This window comes from Eucalyptus grandis, chromosome 7, assembly GCF_016545825.1.
Source record: "Eucalyptus grandis isolate ANBG69807.140 chromosome 7, ASM1654582v1, whole genome shotgun sequence".
Lineage (NCBI taxonomy): Eukaryota > Viridiplantae > Streptophyta > Magnoliopsida > Myrtales > Myrtaceae > Eucalyptus > Eucalyptus grandis.
Genome location: NC_052618.1, coordinates 29,529,374 through 29,543,110, shown reverse-complemented (window position 1 = coordinate 29,543,110; position 13,737 = coordinate 29,529,374). Strand labels below are relative to the sequence as shown.

The 13,737-nt window shown below is 35.4% G+C and overlaps 1 non-coding gene across 1 annotated transcript; it reads right to left on the bottom strand.

The window, feature by feature from the left end:
* Positions 1–685: 685 nt before the first annotated feature.
* LOC120296527 lies at positions 686–791 on the bottom strand. The gene has a single exon (XR_005553475.1). It is a non-coding gene; the product is annotated as a small nucleolar RNA R71 (small nucleolar RNA).
* Between the last annotated feature and the right edge of the window lie 12,946 nt (positions 792–13,737).

Genomic DNA, 13,737 nt, shown 5'->3' with positions numbered 1-13,737 from the left:
GGGATGATACTTTTTCTCAGCATTATATTACTTGTTCAACACGTGCCCTTGCGTTTAGAATTTTACGAACAAGTTTTTGGTGCCATTGCCGGGGATCGTTTGTTTAATACTAATTAATATTGATACCAGATAATTCTAAGTTTAATCTAGCTTTCGTTTTGTTTTATTTTTCAGGGTGTACATCGGTTTATGACACATAGCCAACAAGGGAAACTTATTGAGCTTGATCCAGAAATCGAGCGTACATTCAAAAGGCGACTAAGAGAACAGAGAAATCACGCTAAGAAGATGGCAGACGGTGATAATGAAAATCCACGTAGACTCTTAAGAGATTATGATGCGCCAACAGTTCAAGGCACCACATCAAGTATCAGAAGACCTACAATTCAAGCAAACAACTTTGAGATCAAGCCGTCACTCATTCAAATGCTTCAACAATCTGTGCAATTCAGTGGGCTACTAAGCGATGATCCAAACACTCATATCAATGCTTTTCTTGAAATCTATGACACCATTAAATATAATGGAGTTACAGATGATGCTATTACATTAAGATTATTTCCATTCCCTCTTAGAGACAAAGCTAAGAGTTGGCTTTCTTCTCTTCCTGCAGGATCAATTACTACATGGAATGATATGGCTCAGAAATTTCTTGGTAAGTTCTTTCCACCTGCAAAGTCTGCGAAGATGCGTAACGATATTACTAATTTTATGCAGATGGATAATAAATCATTATATGAAGCATGAGAAAGATTCAAAGAATTTCTTAGGAGATGCCCACATCACGGACTACCCGTGTGGATGCATGTACAAACTTTTTATAATGGCTCTAGTACAAATCTTCGTTCTATGATTGATGCAACTGTAGGAGGAACTCTAAATAATAAAACACCAGAAGAAGGAGATGGCGTCTAATTGTTATCAGTGGCCTACTGAGAGACTACCAATGCGAAAAGCTAGTGGAGTTCATGAAGTGGATGTTTTTGCTGCAATTGCTGCACAATTTGAAGTACTCAACAAAAAGCTAGATAATATGAGTGTTTCAGCTATGAAAATTCAGAATTTGACATGTGATTTTTGTGGTGGAGGACATATTGGCACAGAATGTCAGGTAGGTAATACTTTTAAACAATCTAGTGAAAATTCTAATTTTGTTGGGAATTTTAACAGGTCACAGAATAATCCCTACTCTAACACGTACAATCCGAGATGGCGCAATCATCCAAATTTTTCATGGAATAATCAGAATGTGACGAAACCATCGGGATTCAAACAATCACAAGAGACAAAGTCAAATTTGGAAGATATAATCACCAAACTTGCTAACACGACTCATGACTTCATCAAAAGCACGGATGTGATATTTCAAAACCAAGAGGCTTCAATCAGAAATCTGGAGATGCAAGTGGGTCAGTTAGCAAGCATGATGTCGGGGAGACAACAGGGTTCTTTGTCAAGCAACACAAAGAAAAATCCAATTGAAAATATAAAGATTATTACTCTGAGAAGTGGTAAAGAAGTTGGAGAAGAAGAGATTTTCAGAGACAAGGAAGAGGTGATCGATAAACAATCAAAGGAGATAAGTAAGAGTAAACTTTTTCCAAATAATCCCAAGCCATATGTGCCGCCAATTCCATTCCCTCAGCGACTCCAGCAGCACAAAATAGATAAGCAATTTTCTAAATTTCTTGATGTATTTAAAAAATTGCACGTTAACATTCCTTTTGCAGATGCTTTAGCGCAAATGCCTAGTTATGCAAAAAATTTTAAGTAGATTTTGGCAAACAAAAGGAAACTGGAGGATTATGAAACTATGAAGTTAAATGAGGAGTGTTTAGCTATCCTACAAAACAAATTGCCTCCGAAATTAAAAGATCTAGGGAGTTTTACTATTCCTTACACTATTGGGGATTCTTACTTTGAAAAAGCATTATGTGATTTAGGTGTAAGTATTAATCTAATGTCTTATTTAGTTTTCAAGAAATTAGGATCGGATGAGGTAAAAGCAACCACAGTGTCACTTCAACTAGCTAATTGATCAATTAAATATCCGAGAGGTATTGTGGAAGATGTTTTGGTAAAAGTTAACAAATTTATATTTCCTGCAGATTTCATAATTCTTGACATGGAGGAAGCTTTTGAAGTACCACTTATCTTAGGTCGACCTTTTCTAGCAACAGGAAGAGCTCTTATTGATGTACAATAAGGGAAGTTAATTCTTAGAGTTCAAGATGATCTTGTTTCATTTAATGTTTTTAAAGCAATTAAATATCCATCTGATGATAATTCTTGTTTTAGAGTTGAAACAGTTGACAAGTTGGTGAATAAAGTTTTTCAGGAAAATATTTTTAAAGACTCACTTGAAGCATGTCTGATTCGATCAAGGGACAAAGATATTCAGAATGATGAGATAAATGAGTACACAAATTTCATGGACACAATTCCACCATATTCAAGGCAAAAGGCAATTAAATTTGAAGAGTTGAGACAACACATAACAAAGCCTAAACCATCAATTGAAGAGCCTCCAATTCTTGAACTCAAACCTTTACCTTCTCATTTGAAATATGCTTATTTAGATTAAGTTTCTTCTTTACTGGTAATTATATCTTCTTCTTTGACAGATTTGATGGAGGAGAAACTACTCAAAGTATTAAGAGAGCATAATGGTGCAATTGGATGGAAAATAACTTATATCAAGGGAATTAGTCCTTCAATTTGCATGCACAAAATTTTGATGGAGGAACAATATAAACCCATTATCCAACCTCAGAGGTGTTTGAAGCCCTACTTTGAAGGTGGTTACAACAAGTAGAAGACCACCATTGAACTTCATCCTCCAGATTAGCGACATTTAAGATAGTTTAGCTGAAAACTATAAAACAAGTGCTTCTTGGGAGGCAACCCAAGCATTTTAATTATGTTTTTTTTTAATTTATTGTTAACTTTATGTTTTACAAAAAAAAAAAAAAAAAAAAAAAAGCTTAACTTTTCTCTGTTTTATCTAGGTTAATTTTTTAGGGACCACATTTTCAAGAATTTAATCATCAAGGTCATTCGATGAAGTTATCCTACAACCAAGGAGTTTTCTTCTTTCTATTTTTATTTTTCGCATTGAGGACACTACTTCATTCAAGTTTGGGGGAGACAAAGTTTTTGGTTAATTTTTTTTTTTTTATCATGATTACATTTCTGGTTGTGAATTTTGCGAATCTTAGGAAAATTTAAATTTCATTTAAACTTGCAATTAACGTGTGAGTTAATTTTAATTCTAATTATGTTGATCCACTTACTGAGCACTAAAAGTCCTTAATTTTTTAATTGTGTGTAAATCTAGGGGATAAGTGTTCCAGAAGTCCTACAACTTGTCACGAAAATGCATTTCAATCCTAAAACTTGTAAAGAGTGCATTTAAGTCCTAAAACTTGTCAAATTGTTTCAAATGAGTCCTAAGATCGATGCCGTTAGCCTTTTTCCGTTAAAAATGCTGACGTGGCATTTTAAATAATTTTTATTTTCTAGGTTTATTTTTAATTAATTTTTATCCATTGTTTAAAAAATTAGTTTTAAAAATAAAAAATTAATTTATTATTATCTTATTTTCAACAAAAACTAAAAATAAAAGTTAAAAAATTTATTTTTAAAATAATGTTAAATTTTTAAATATTTTTTTAATAAATATTTTAACTAAAAAAATTTATTTTTAACTAAAATGTTTTTTAATAAATATTTTAACTTTTTTTAAGTTTTTGGTGAAAATAAGATAAAATGAATAAATTTGATTTTTTTAGTTTTTAAATCTAATTTTTTTAAAAATAATTAAAAAAAAAATTCATGTGGAAAATAAAAAATTATTTAAGATGCCACGTCAGCATTTTTAACGAGAAAGGCTAACGGCATCGATCTTAGGACTCGTTTGAAACAATTTGACAAATTTTAGGACTTAAATGCACTTTTTGTAAGTTTTAGGACTGAAAATGCATTTTCGTGACATGCTTGTAGACTTTCCTAACACTTATCCCTAAATCTAGAGAGCATTCGTGTGAAGTATGTGATTTTCTCTTGAGGCGAAATCCTAAGCTAAATCTAACTGAGAAAATGATTTAGGCAATTTTTGGATCGATTAAGCCTTTCAAGCTAACACTGTTTATTTATTCCTAGTCACCCCTTTGAGCCTTAATTATTACCCAACTTTCATTGGCACCCATAAATATTTAGCATAACTATTATCAAATTATATCATTGTCCCATGTCCTATGAACACGTTGATTTTTTTTTTTTTTTTTGGATAAAAAACTATTTGAGCTTGATAGAAATTTGGGAGGAAGGATGGAGTATGAAAAAAAAAAAAAAATGATTGCAATGGTTGTTTGGAGTGTATTGTAAAAAAAAAAAAAATTGCTTTTATGATTTTCTATCCAACTTTCAATTGAGTGAGCCTTTTGGATACTCAATGGATTGGAAATTTTTATGTTATATTAGGAGGGACTTTGGGAGAAACTCCATCATAAAGCAATTTAGAAAAAAAAAAAAAGGAATGATGATATATGGTGGCAGAAAAATTATCTTGAATGAGTGAAATTGGATAGTGACATTGGCTCTAATTAGATCCTAGGAATTAACATGTTGATGGGTGATATGAGCTTAAAATTACCAGTATCTCACATTTAGCCCAACCTTACATTACAAACCAAGAAAAGTCCTATTGATTTTTGGTTGGATAATTAGCTTACATTAGTGGAGAGAGGAATGAAAAACAAACCTATGAGATTTGGTCATAATTATTGAAAATTTTTTAGAGGTTGCATGTCAATGTGAATTTATTTGGATTGCATATAATTCAAAAAAGATGAGGATTCACACACACACACACTTGAATCATATATTTAGAAATGGTATGAACTTATAAATCAATTTTAATGTTTGGATGAAATTTGTATTTTTCTTTGAATTGTGAATTTGAGCAATTATGAAAAGATGTCATGGAGGAGGTTGTTAAGTTGAGTATCTTACTTTTGCTCAAGGACTAGCAAAATGTTAAGTTTGGGAGTTTGATAAATCTACAAAAATAGAGTTATTTTACCTATTTTAGGCAACAATTAATGCAATATCTATGAGAAAATATTTGGATTTCCTTCTGATCATTTGAAATTTCCTTGTTTATGCAGAATAATCAAATATGGAGAAGATAAGGAAAAGAATGGCAAATATCAGGAATTCAAATAAATAAAAAGCAGTGGAAGATAAATATCTAATCAAGAAATTCTTGATTTTGTTCCCTAATGTTATCTGCAAGCGTTGAGGGATAGATATCTGTGATATATCTTTTGAAGAGGAGAACATGAAGAGCGAGAGAGAGAGAGCAGTCAGGTTTTTGTTAAGTCATTTTTCATTCTTCAGAGAGTTTTTGAAGTATTTTGAAGAGAAGACAAAAGTGATGACAGAATTCTTGTTCTTTGATTCAAGATACTGGATTTGATTTATATTTTTATTTATTCTTTTATTATGTTCTAATTTTCTTTTGTTAGGGCTAGATGTAGCCTAACCATGATGATGTGAATTTCATGATTTTTATATTTTGCAATTGATTTCATTCATGTGAGTTATATATTATTGTGTTTAATGCTTTTGAGTGATTGGCCACCACTTGAATGATCTGATGTGCATGTTTGAGACCGAGAAGTGATAATATGCAATTGCTAATTATAATATATAACCATGAATTAAACGTAGATAGAGATATACCGTGTTATTTGTGTAGCTTTTGGTGATAAGGTGATCCAAAAGACTCATTGTAAACTAGGAATATTCATAGTTTTTAATGCACTCATGTTTATTTTAATTCACATAGAGATATAGTGGATTAATAAGCTAAGTAGGTTTGCTATACCTAGAGATAGGATAGTAAATAGATTAGGAAATTCCGCTATCACATGTTTGATATCATTCTTGTATTCACAACAATCTGAAATTCATATCTAGTGGTTATGGTGAAATCGAATGCTCTAATATATTTATCTGATCGATTTACTGCATTTAGTCTACAAATTTCATTTTTAAATTATTCTTAATTATATTTTGATCTGTTAGATAAATTTTAGAATTAGTTTATTTTAGTATTTAATTGGTTTATTAATCATCGATCTCCATGGGACGATACTTTTTCTCATCATTATATTACTTGTTCGACACGTGCACTTGTGTTTAGAATTTTATGAACACTTAGCCCTCTCTCTATCTCCCTCCCCCCAAGGGCCTCATAGAAGGCTTTACCTCTTGTTCTCACTGGTTGTCGGCCTCACTCCAGTGATTAGCCCTGACGTCCTTGTGCGACGGTCCCCCTTGGCTCTTCCATAGCGTCATGGTGATCGATACCACCTTGATTCCTTGTTGCAAGCCCACCGATCAAGCTAACTTTCCTTGATTACTGGCCTACCTTCATTTAAGCTAGGACCTCTTAATTTTTTGCTGTTTGCTTCGAGGATCATTCAATGATGCTCGAGGTCGATCATGTCAATTCATGATCATTGCCGAGCTAGGATGTGAGGACATTTCAAAAATAGAATAGAAAACTAGTGCTAGAATTAGTTCAATTTCATTAAATCATCACTAGATTGCATGTGTAGGAAAAATCGACCCCTCTTTGGCCGAGCATGTTATAACTCATTTGATTTCAATTTCGACGTTGCTTTGTCAGTTTGTTTATATTGTGTAACATGATGATGAGCCTTAGGATTTTTTAGAACAAGCTTTGATTGATTGATTTCGTGAGTTCAATAAGAGTGTGATGCAAGAGCTTCTTAGGTAGCTTCCGTCAAATCTCATTTTGCCTATTTTGTTGTTCAATCTTCAATTACCACAGTTCATTCAAGCGATGAATGTTAGAAAATCATGTTTGCAATTGAACTTGATCGTGACCAAAGCATCTTAAATGAATGTTTAGGATAGTGATGATGGATCATGGATGAGTAAGGTTCAATCTTGCTGGAAATTTGTTGAATGATGATGAACAAGGTTGAATATGGCTTGAAAGTGCTGGAAATTGATGTGTAGATGCATGAAATGGCTTGATTACATGTTTGTTAAAGTTTGTGACTTGCTGGAATTCCGAATTGTTTAGATGTCTGTGCATTCAATGATTTCTAGAAATTTTTCTGATCGTAATAATTTCAGAAAAAGTTGAGAAATATGGCTATAAGTTCAAATCGAGAGCTTCGAAATAATATAATTGAAAATGTACAACTTCATTTTGAGGAATTTTTAGCAAAGTTTAGGGGGTCAACTTGGCCATAAATCGGATAAGGTCAGTTCTGGCTCGTAAAACTGTTTTCAATTGAGTTATTGGGAAAACTTGTAAGTTTGACTTATTTCAAGGACTAATTTGCAAAAAATCAAAATGTGAAAGTTGTGGAACACACTAAGGGATGTCAATCTGTAAATTTTCTGATTTTTTTTGTCGAAAAAGAAGTTTTATTTATGTCATAATTGGTGAAGATCCAGCAACTCCTAAAAGTGGGGCGTCATTACATAGTAGGGCCCATAGGGCTTGGGGAGGAGAAGAGAGCCAATTTGGAGGTAATGGTTTTTTCATATGCTTGCACGCGGCTCAATCCGCAACTACATCTACAATTCTTTGATAGAAATCAAGGCCCACAAGCAGTAGATTTTGTAGAAGATCTTTGCACTCTATCCAGAGACCATGTGCATCCTAGTTGAAGTCTTCCTCATACTTGAAAGACCGAACCAAATCTAGATGGTTGAACTCTATAGAAGCAACACCCATCTTTGCCTTCTTGATGTACTTTAGAGCTTTTAATAGGGCTAGGGTTTCCAATTGAGTAACTGGGGCTGCTCGAACCGTCCTAGTGAAACCGTCAATGAGGCAGCCTAAGTAGTCACGAACGATGCAGGAGATAGCTCCTTCTATTGGCCCCTCACCAAGCAACCTATCGATGTTGATCTTTATTGTTCTTGCCGCCAAAGCTTCCCAAATCTGAGGTATCTCGTTTTCTCCTATCTTTCTTGCTTAAGAGTGTTGAAAGCCCCATTTTTCATAACTTCTTTGCTGAAACTAAGCCAGATCTACTATACTGTAGGCATCTGGCTTGCTTCCATGAGATATAAGGTTATTTTGCCCCTTTCAAATTTGCTAGAGGATGTTTGAAATCACTTCCAAGGAGGGTAAGCTAGAGTCTTTCCTTATAAAATGCACCAACTACACATCTATTCGGGTAACTTCGTGTGTAATTATCTATATTTTGACTTATGGGTTGTTATACCTATGCGGCCCAAGGGCAAAGGGGAAAGATGTGCTCGGCCATTTCTACCATTTCTCGACATAGGTCGCAGACAAGGTCAGGTAATATATTTCTTTTCCATAAGTTTTCTTTGGATAGGATGGCATTTTGACAGACATTCTAGAAAAATATCTTTACTTAAGGGTTGATCTGCACATTCTATATAGCGTTCCATAGTGCTCTTGGTGTTTGGTAGGAAGAAGAAGGTTGTTCAATTGCTGCATTGGCTGTCGTCTATTCTTTTAGTGTGTTGTAGCCATTTTTTACTGTGAATGACCCATTCTTAGTCCCTGCCATACCAATTCATCATTGGTAAGTTGTCGATTGATTGGAATTGCAAGGATCTCCTCGGTGGTCTATTATTTAAAATTTGTCCATTCCATTGTTCCTCTTCAAAGTTCATCAATTCCAAAACCTTTTGTGGATCATTTCAGTTTGCCGGCCCCCCAATAGTCCTCTCTTTAGCCATTTCTCCATTCTGATGTTGACTTTTGTCCATTTCCAATTGACCACCTCACTGAGTTCGATGCAGCATCCCTTCCCCTAATTAGACTTTGCCATCCTATCAATGCTTGGCTCCTTTCTCAACATGCCAAAAGTCTTTTCGATAGAAATAGAGCCCTTTTAGTAATTTGCCCCATAAAGCTTCCGGATTTTTTAACCAATCTCCAAGCTTGTTTAACTAGAAGGGCCTTGTTTATAGTAAGCAGGTCCTTGAAATCCATTCCTCCCCTGTCTTTCCTGAATTTCATAATTTCTCATCTCTTCCTATGTAGACTAGCTCTTATTTCAATGTTTTTCCACCAAAAGTTGGCTAATTTCTTCTCAATTGCTCTACAAACTGATACCGACATGACATATTGTGGTAACGCCTGCACCAATGATTTCAGGAGGATTTCCCTACTTGCCTTCAATATAATTTGTTTCTTCCAACCTTCCAATTTCATGTGTACCCTACCCAAAGTCCATGCAAACGTATGTTTCTTTGAGGCTCCCTAGTCATAGGGGATTCCTAGGTATTTTTCTGTCCAATCTAGCTCTGGAACTCAATTCTCTTGCCATGTTGTCCCTTAATAGTCAAGGGCAATCTTTACTGGAAAAAAAAAAAAGAATACCTTATTTGTTAAGGTTTACTGCTTGCTCTAAGGCATAATAGTATTGGTTTAGAACAATTGAGACATTTTGGCATTCCTATATGGACTCATCTAGAAAAAAATATAGAGTTATCCATAAATAATAAATGGGTTAAGGTGGGACAAAACCTTTTTAACTGGATTCCTTTTATACTCCCATCATTTATAGATATTTCTATCAAAGAAGACAAATAGTTTGTTACTAAAATAAAGAGACATGGTGATAACAGTCTCCTTGTCTAATACCTCTGGAAGGTTTGAAATAAGGAAGAGGTCCCCCTTGAATTTGATGCTAAAAGTGACCGTAGTAACACATTACATAATCTAGTTGACCAATTTTTTGCAAAAACCCATTTTCAGCAACCATCCTTTTAGGAAATCACATTCTACTCTATTATAAGCTTTCTGCATGTCTAATTTCAACATTGCTTGGAAATGCTTTTTCCTTTTCCTCATTCTCAACTAGTATAGCACCTCCTGTACAATATATATTTTATCCTGAACATGTCTTCCACTAATGAAGGCACTTTGTTCCCCTGACAACAACGACAACCGTCCTGTAAGTCTATTTGACATAATCTTCAATATAATCTTGTATGCAAAATTGCAAAGGCTAATAGGATGAAATTGGTCAAGTTTTTCTAGGTTGAGTGTCTTCAGAATTAGGGTTAGATGAGTTTTGTTTAGGGCTGGTTCTAATACTCGTGACTAAAAAACCCCTTGACTTCTTCAAAAATGTCCCTATTGATTATATCCCAATGGTTTTGATAAAAAATTCCATTTAAGTCATCCGGACCAAGATCTGTGCACCAAGTTGAAAAACAGCATCATGAACTTCTTCCAAGGTTACTTCCACCACTAGACATCCACTTATATCATTGATCCAGTACCGGTTGATAATTTCTAGGCCATACTGAAGTGTATAAATCTCTAAAGAAAGAGATTGTGAGAATCTGAAATTGCTACTTGTCCCTAAATTGAATTCTTCAGCATAGTGATTCTTTTTTTTCTTTTTTTTTTGTCTCCTCTAAATTGTTGCTGCATGAAAATATTTCGTATTTTTATCTCCCCACCTTAGCCAATTTACTCTGGATCTTAATCCCCAGAACATCTTATTTCTTCTCCATAAGGTTTCAAGTTCCTCCTTTGAGAGCCAAGCCCTACTAAAGTCTTGAGTTTGGCATACATTATTTGTTAGGGATTGTAACTCCAACTTGAGGGCCTTTATACAAAGATGGTTGTTTGGGAATTTCTTTTTACTCCATTCCCTCAAAGCATGGGTTATAGCCTTCATTTTGTTTCTTAGACCAGCTTCACTTAGATTATGAGATTGCCATGATTGTTTTATTACTTCTCAGCATTCAACATCTTTAGTGCATAAGGCTTCAAAACAAAATTCTCTTCTTTTCTTTATAGGTTCAGCACTACCCACAAGTAATAATGGGCTATGGTCTGACCCAACAGCTAGGTACACTCAGAAAAATAAGCCTCCAATCTAAATTGCACAACACCCAATCCAAATTCTCCTTGACTAGGTCAACCCCTTCTCTATTGTTTGACCAAGTGAAGGCACACACTTTGCAATCTATTTCCATCAACGAGCAATTGTTTAAACAATTTTGGAAAGCCTACATTCAATAGTTTTCAGCCATTCTATTACCCACCTTCTCCCAATGATAGAGCACTTCATTAAGATCCACCAAGCAAACCCATGGTAAAGCATCTAAAATACTAATCTATCTCATTTTTTCCTATAAGTTTAATCTTTCTCGAAAGAGATTAGGAGCATGAACACAAGTGACCCGCATTTTGTTCTGGCTATCATAATCTTCACATAGCAAGTTTATCCTTTCCTGGGAAGCTGATTCCATTATTACTGCCACTCCCTTGTTTTATAGAACCGCTAAACCCCCCGCGATTCTTATTGGGTTCTCCACGAAACTATGTTTGAATTTTAGTTGTCTTTTAATGCGAGAAATCACATTTTATTTGTTTTTAGTCTCCATTAACAACAAATCGAGACTCTTGTGAGCCATAATGGCTCACAAGTTTTGGACTATCAATGGTGTGCCCAATCCTTGACAGTTCTAGCACAATATGTTTATTTGTAAATCGGTGGCTTGTTAGGGCTAGCTACCAAAGTCCATCTCGTTATAACATCCAAAAACTACTAATGGGAGTTTCCTATAGTTTGGCTTCATCAAAATCCGACAACTTTATAGGGACAGAATTATAAGAGTTGTACCTCTTTAATTTCTTTGCCGGTGAACACTTTAAAGTCATGCTTGCTTTTTTTTACCCCTTTTTTCTTTGGCCAGAACAAAGATTTATCAACCTACAGTATTTTTTGTTCTATCACCTCAACGCTCATTATGCATTTTCTAATGTTCTGCTGGTGTTCCTCCTGGTCACCTAGTATGGTAAGATCAGTTTGTGCCCTGCTTATTGTTAAATCTATTGTTGTATGCTCTGCTGTTGTTTGCTCCCCAGTAAAAATAACTATTTGTGTGCTTTAGGCTAGTGTTTCAGTGGCTATTTGTTCTTCCTCATTTTCTTCCACACTATCACCATAAAAAATCTACCAAAATGGGCAAGTCTCTTTGGCCTCAGCTTTTAACCAATGCCCAAATCAGTTTGTACTCTTTTCTCCATATTTGCTTCATCAAAGGGAACTTCAACACAATTAGTCGCAAAATGTCCAATTTTGCCACAAGAGTAGCAAAAGTGAGGTAACATTTCATACTTAAAATCAAGCCATGTTTTTCCATCTCCTAGACTATATAATGTTCCTAGGCTTAATGAGGTATTAAGGTTTAGGACTACCCTTGCCTTGCCCACTTTCTGAAAAGCCACTCCCTTCTTGTCAACTTTAACTTCCTTAACACAACCAAGGATTTGAGTTACGTGGGATACCACCTCTTCAAAACACCATTCAATAAGGAGTCCATGAACTTGAACCCATAAAGCAAAGCTAGTGAATTTATAATATTGGGTAGGTTTATTAGGTTCCCAGGGTTTAAGGATCAATAAATTGCTCGCAAAAGTCCATGGGCTATTCGCTGACACTATTTCTTTATCCATTTCAAAGTCAAAATTAAAGGAAAGTATACCCAATTCTTGCTACGCAAAGCTAATTGAATCTACCTTCCAAGCTCTCTTCATTGTATTTAAAAAAGCTTGGAAGTTGATGTTGGCTCCCGAATGTAGCTTTCCAAACTCTGTATGGTTACATTCATCCAAGATTCCTAAAAAATCACTTTGTCTCGTGGAAGGGTCAACTTCCATTCTCAAATTACCCAGTCTTCTGCACTGAATAGCCAGGTGATTATCCACTCCCCCAAGTTCTTCCATTGGCCTTGATAAAGGATAAGAGTAGCTAGACAAGACCAGATTGCAGGAGAAAATCCAAAACCACAACCGAGCACTGCTATTATCTAACTTCTCTCAATAGGTCAAATTGAATAGAGATGAAAGACCCATATGATTGAAAGTGAGACGAAGACCGAGAATAAACCCAAAGTGAAGTTTGGGACACCCTAACCTTTTGTGTGAAAGAGGAACAAATTTAGCCAACATTGATTGAAGCAGGCCAAATAGGGTTTACATATGTTTTCCGCATCATGAAATGCATCATATAGGAGGGATAAGAGGTGGGGGGTTCCATGGGCCCATAGTGGGGATTTCATTTGTCAAAATCGAGGAAAATGGCTATAAGGGTTTAGGGTTTATGGGAAGGCAAAAGGGAGGTAGGGTTTTTGGGGGGAAGTTGTCACCATTGGTAGAGAGAAGCTCTGCCTAGCGAGAGAAGAAAGCTCAATTTTCTAATTTGAATTGATAATTTTCCTGCATTTTACAAAACCGGGTAAAAAATCGAGTCGATTTTAGGGCAATAAGTAAACCGGGTCAGTTAGGTCCAAATCGGGGAAAGCATCCTCAATGAACCTTAAACTACACACTTCAAGCTTTCCATGGGTTGGTGGTAGTGGTCGAAGGTGGAGATCTCTCGCTGTCGAGGTTGGAGCTAGAATGGGTATGAGGAGGCGAGTCGCTCATGTGGTCTGGCAACATTTGTCATCAGCAAGAGCCCTATGTTGCCTGGAGATGGTAATTGGCCGGGCAAGAAGAGCATGCCAGGTCTTGGTCTAGGTTGGCTGAATAAGGAGCAGCTGGGTCTCGGCCCGAGCAAGACGGATCAGGAGCAGGTGCCTTGGTGGACTTAAGTGGGTCTTATAAGTTTAGGGGTTGTGGTTATTTTCAGAAATGAGTCGAGGAATTTCAATTGATGTGGGCTTGATTAACAAGCCCAC